The sequence below is a fragment of the Cebus imitator genome, unplaced genomic scaffold (genome assembly GCF_001604975.1).
Source record: "Cebus imitator isolate Cc_AM_T3 unplaced genomic scaffold, Cebus_imitator-1.0 Scaffold36, whole genome shotgun sequence".
Classification (NCBI taxonomy): Eukaryota; Metazoa; Chordata; class Mammalia; order Primates; family Cebidae; genus Cebus; species Cebus imitator.
The window spans coordinates 2732855-2738688 of record NW_016107351.1 but is presented as its reverse complement, the minus strand read 5'-3'; the positions used below and the strand labels follow the sequence as shown (position 1 = coordinate 2738688).

The window sequence follows — 5834 nt, the reverse complement described above, 5'->3', positions numbered from 1 at the left end:
AAAAAAAAAAAAAAAAAAAAAAAAAAAAAATTCAAAGTTAAAATACTTGGAAACAATCAGGTACGCAGGAAAATGGAATGGCGTTTCTCCACGCTTGTCTTTCCCTAACCAAAAGAGGCAGAAGCTCTTTTTCTGAGTCTCTCAGAAGAAATTCCAAGAAGACCAGAAGCCGTCAGCATGAGGGTAAATGTCTAACTCTTGAAACCACAGCCTGAGAGCCCAGGGCCCTATAGAAACTGCAAAATTTGGAGGACATGGAATTTGTGATGATATTACCAGGTAAGCTCATCTCAGAAATGATACTGGTAATTCTATTTCAGTATAGGTTGTTATAACTAATAGAAAATGAAGAAAACCAAGGAGGAGTTTGAATAAGGGCCTGTGAAGCCATGTCACCTGGCACTCTGTAGAAGCAGGCGTCACCCGATGCTGAAGCATTTGACTCAGGTGGACCCCTTGGTTTCGGCTAGGCCCACACTCGTGGAGGTGACAGCCCCCGTGACTTTGCAGCCTTTGCTTGGGGTCTCTGGGCTGTGGATGTTAATGCATGGCCAGAAAGAAAGGGCAAGGCTGCGGAGCAAAGGGACGGCTGTAGTTTTTGAACTAGGCAAAACTTTATTCCTGAGGGAAATTTCAGTATAGTTATTAAAAACAATGACATGCACTGGGTGCGGGCGCTCAGGCCTGTAATCCCAGCACTTTGGGAGGCTGAGGCGGGTGGATCACCTGAGGTCAAGAGTTCAAGACCAGTCTGGCCAACGTGATGAAATCCTATCTCTACTAAAAATACAAACCATGAGCCGGGCGAGGTGGCAGTGCCCGGAGTCATTCCCCAGAGCTGGAGGTGGGCTCTGAGTCACTGCAGGCCTCACGGGACGTCCCTTGGTCCCCCATGTCTGGTTTGTCTAACGGTTAGTCCCCTGAGGAATGGCCACAATAGCAGGTTTGGAAAGCAGCCGACACAGCAGAGATTTCCGTAATAATTTGAGATCATCTGGGCTCCAGCTCCCGGGCACTGTCTCAGTTCATTCCCGAAGTGTGAAACTGTGATATTAGGAATTCGAATGCAGCCAGTGCCTCCTGACCCCCCGCCTGTCCTTTCAGAAGGGTGTCACGGGCCACTCTGCATCCGGGTGGGTAACTCTGGGGCCTGTTGCTTAACCCTCGATATTCACTGACTTTGGTCAGTTCACCAATCCCCAGTCTCAAATTTGCTAACGTAAATGCTATGCCCTTTTCATAGAGCTGTCATGCATAAAAATTGCCGCTGTGTTCCCTCGCTCTGTCCCCCAGTGAGCCCTGCAGCGGGTGGCCTGCTGCCTCGCCGGGAGGTGTGGGAGGTGCTTTGAGGACAAACCCACGTGTGCTGGTGACAGCTGCGCCCCCTTCCCTCCGTGGTCCTGTCTGACTGCCAGTCCAGGGCCCCTTCCCCAGTCCAGGATGGCACTACATCCTTTTGCATGCCTGAGAGACAGCAGACCTCGCATCACTGGCAGCTGTGGGCTGGCTGGCCGGTGCTGATAGCGGGAAGGAAAAATGGGCAGAGGACGTCTGAGCCTGGATTCCTGCTCTTTCTGCCAGCTCTGCCCTGGACTCCCACCTCCTCCCAGTTCCCATCCAAAGCAGAGAGGAAGCACAGGCAGAAGGGGAAAAGGAAAAGAGAAAAGAGGGGTGCAAGGACCAAAGATGCACGCTTCAGGCGCCACAGAGTGAGGACGGTGCACCCCAAACCGCCATCGCCATAATCCGCTGTCGACTGGGCATTTTCACCTGTCCACTCCTGCACTGGCTCTCTGTATAAGTGATCTCACCGACCGAAGCGGGTCACAGCCCACCTTGCACCTCCCTGCTTTTCTCTGCTGCCCTCTCTCAGTCATGCAAACTCATTGTCCATCTTAACAATATGGCTAAAATGGGGAACGTGCCACTTCAAATGTCAATCTCTTAATTCGAAGATGTGCAAGGACGCACCTTGTACACAGTGTTTCACTCTATCATTTCTGCAGGGCTGTCATTTTAGAAGGTTATGTGTTCATCATAAACTCTTTTTTAATGTTATGATTTTGTGGGGCGTTGAGACAGAGTCTCTCTCTGTCATCCAGGCTGATGTGCAGTGGCACAGTCTCGGCTCACTGCAGTCTCTACCTCCCGGGTTCAAGCGATTCTTCTGCTTCAGCCTCCCAAGTAGCTGGGATTACAGGCATGTGCCACCACACTCAGCTAATTTTTGTATTTTTAGTAGAGACACGGTTTCACCATGTTGGCCAGGCTGGTCTCGAACTCCTAACCTCAGGTGATCCACCTGCCTTGGCCTCCCAAAGTGCTGGGATTACAGGCGTGAGCCACTGCACCCGGCCTTGTTTATTTTATTGAAATCGCTGTAGCAGACTTTGAATGCCTCATTTTCACTGAGGAAGAGGTGGATTTTAGGTTTGAGACACAGCACCTGCCCTTGACAAGCTCACAAACTTGTAGGAGAGACTGGCATAGACCTGAAAACCACGTGTAGAAGGGACCAGGCATCACTCCCAGGGAGGGAGCTGTCCAAAGATGCTCCTCTTGTCCAAAGTGAAATGGCTCCTACTACGCGGCCTCCACTGTGCTGAATTCTGCCTCTAAAGAACCCAGAAAATGCTGTCCCTCAAGGGAATTCCTTAAGTAATTTCGAGTCCATGAGTTCTCCTAGAAGCACTTCCTAAGTTCAACTGAAGAAACCATTTTCTTTTGAGCCATACTTCCTTTCATTGGTATAATCCTGTATAGGTAGGCAAAGCCCTTTTACTTGTATTGTCTACTTTTATTCTTACAACAAACTTAGGGAGTGGGTAGGAAAAAACCTTCCTTTGACCGGGCGTGGTAGCTCACGCCTGTGATCCCAGCACTTTGGGAGGCCGAGGTGGGTGGATCATTTGAGGTCAGGAGTTCCAGAACAGCCTTGCCAATACGGTGAAACCTTGCCTGTATTAAAAATACAAAAATTAGCTGGGCATAGTGGTAGGTGCCTGTAGTCCCAGATATTAGGGAGGCTGAGGCAGGAGAATCACTTGAACCTGGGAGGCGGTGGTTGCAGTGAGCCAAGATCATGCCACTGCACTCCAGTCTGGGCAACAGAGTGAGACTCCATCTCAAAAAAAAAAAATTATGTTCCTTGTCCAGAAATTAATTTATTCATTTTTCTATACATCCATCTATGCATCCATCCACCCACCTACCCACCCTTCCACGCATTCAACCATCCATCCACCCATCCGCACGTTCAGCCACCCACCCATCCACCCACCCATCTATCCACACAACCATACACCCACCCATTCATCCATTCACCCATCCATCTATCCATTCATCCATTGAACCATTCATCCATCCACCCATCCTCCCATCTATCCCTCCACTTACCTATCTATCTATCCATCCATGCATCCATCCACCCACCTACCCACCCATCCACGCATTCAACCATTCATCCATCCATCCATCCATCCATCCATCCATTCATCCGTCCATTCATCCGTCCATCCATCCATCCATCCATCCGTCCATCCATCCATCTGTCCATCCATCCATCCATCCATCCATCCATTCATCCATCCATCCATCCATCGATCCATCCATCCATCCACCCATCCATTCATCCATCCATCCATCCATCCATTCATCCATCCATCCATCCATCCATCCATCCATTCATCCATCCATCCATCCATCCATCCATCCATCTATCCACCCATCCACCCACCCACCCATCCACCATCCATATTTATCCAACCATCCATCCTACATGTATGTGTTGGGTGGGTTTCTATGTCCAGTCCCAGGACAAAGGAGGCCCTAGCTTTTAAAGAACTCCCAATCTGGAATATTTGGATCCTGCAGGTTATGGCTGTGGCTCATTTTCTCCTTAACAACTCATTATTATTATGTTACCCAGACCCAATCTGAGGACAGGCGAAGCAGGAAGCAGATTCCTTTCACTGGATTTGGGGTGTGGGTGCGGCTGCTAATGTAAGGCACAGAGAAGGATGCTGGTGTCCGTAAGCCCCTGAGGGTCACAACAGTAAGTGCTGAGTCGTGAGTTGTATCAAATGTGGTTCCTGAGCCATTAGTCAATCCTGTGAGAGGATTTCTGGTCCCTCCCTCAACACTAAGAGGTAGCTAATCTTCTCCTGATGGATTAATGGATCTAAGAGTCATGAGGGCTCCTGATTTACAGCCTGCACTCACGTCTGCCCTCTGTATAGACTGGGAGAATCTCAGAGGAAAGTTCCTGGGTGGCAGGGTCAAGTAAAGGTTGTTATTTTAAAGAGAGGAGAACACGGTGTCAACACAAGAAGGCTGTCATGGAGAATGGGACTTGGCAGTGCTCTGCAGCTGGGAGGAGGGTCGGCATAGTGCAATGGTACCAGTCCAGTCACTCATCCCTTCTAGAGCTCAGACTCTGGCAAACAGACTCCGAATAATCCAACTCACAAGAGACTGAATGACGGCAATGTGCTTCTTCCTAGCAGGAGGGAGGTTCGCAGCCAGGGCCTCTGGTCTGCAGTAGGTCATCCCTCCTGGAGCCGAGCCAGGAAAGAAAAGCCTTTCATGTACACTACCACATGTAAGCCTCTTACAGCCAACTCCTTAGGGAGCTATAAGGGAGGTCCACGGAAGGGCAGGGAGTATTCCAAAGTGGCCCAGCTTGCCAGGGAGGAGCTGGACTCACTCAGGCCCAGCGCTGCTTCCAGCCTGCCCGCCTTCCTCTCCACCTAGCCCAGCAGCCCACCATAGCCTAGTCGTTAGAGCCTAGAGGCCAGTGAGCCTGGTCTCTTCCCTGGAGACCGAACTAGAGGCCAGCATTGAGACCGTGTGTGTGACATGTGATTCCCGGATGCACAGGACCCACATGGAGCAGAGGGACTGCTCCTGTCATTGTCGCCATCAGGGAGACGCTGAGCTGTGGCTCTGAGAGTGAATCCAGCAGCGTAGCCAGGGGCTGGATGTTCTCAGGAGATGTTTGCAGCCGGCTGGAGAGGCTCAGTGGCATGCTCTTGGGGCTACCTCTGGTTAAAGAATAGAGAATAAACGAGCCCACCATGTGGACGTAGTGTGAGTGAGTGTTGCGCTGCGTCAGGATGTGAGTCTGCGGGTGCGTGGTGTGGACGGAGAACGTGAGAGCACTGGAAAGGCTGAGGCTGAGGAGGCTGCGGAGGCTGCGGAGGCTGAGGAGGCTGCAGTTCCCAGGGAAAGCATTAGGGAGTCCATCCAGTCATGGTTAGAAACACCACGTGATTGTACTCAGTATTTCGTGCACAGTAACAACTTACTCCCAAACTTAGTGAGGTGAAACAACTTTGGTTATCATCACACAGATCCAGCAGGTCAGGAGTCTGCTGGGAGAGCTGGTCCCTCTGCTCAGGGTCCCTGCAGGGCCATGGTCATCTCAAGGCCCCACTGGGAAGGACCCGCTTTCAAGCTCATTCACGTGACTGCCGGCGGGTGGCAGTTCCTCGCAGGCTGCTGGACTGAGGCGTCCCCGGGTTCCGTGCCGTGGAGGCTGCTCCATAGAACATCACACAACATCCAATGCAGCGCTTTGCCCACACAGCTTGTGTTGTCAGAGCATGCAGGCAGGAGGGCCGAAAGAGACAGGACCAGCAAGGCGGAGAGCAGCAGCAGGATGAGTCACAGCCATCCGCAGCTCAGCCACGGAAATGACACCCCGTCGGCTTCACTGCAGTCTCCTCCCAGAAGCAAGTCACTAGATCCAGCAGGAATGGACCGCTAGGGCCTTTCAGAAGCTGCCTGGCAAAACGACCAACGTGAATGAAGCATTTGCTGTGTGCCGGACACCG

The 5834-nt window shown here is 51.4% G+C and overlaps 1 long non-coding RNA gene across 1 annotated transcript; it reads right to left on the bottom strand.

Moving 5' to 3' along the window:
- Positions 1-592: 592 nt before the first annotated feature.
- LOC119470598 lies at positions 593-4156 on the bottom strand. The gene is made up of 2 exons (XR_005199543.1): positions 3925-4156; positions 593-920 (listed from the first exon to the last, which is right to left on the bottom strand). It is a non-coding gene; the product is annotated as an uncharacterized LOC119470598 (long non-coding RNA).
- Positions 4157-5834: the final 1678 nt, after the last annotated feature.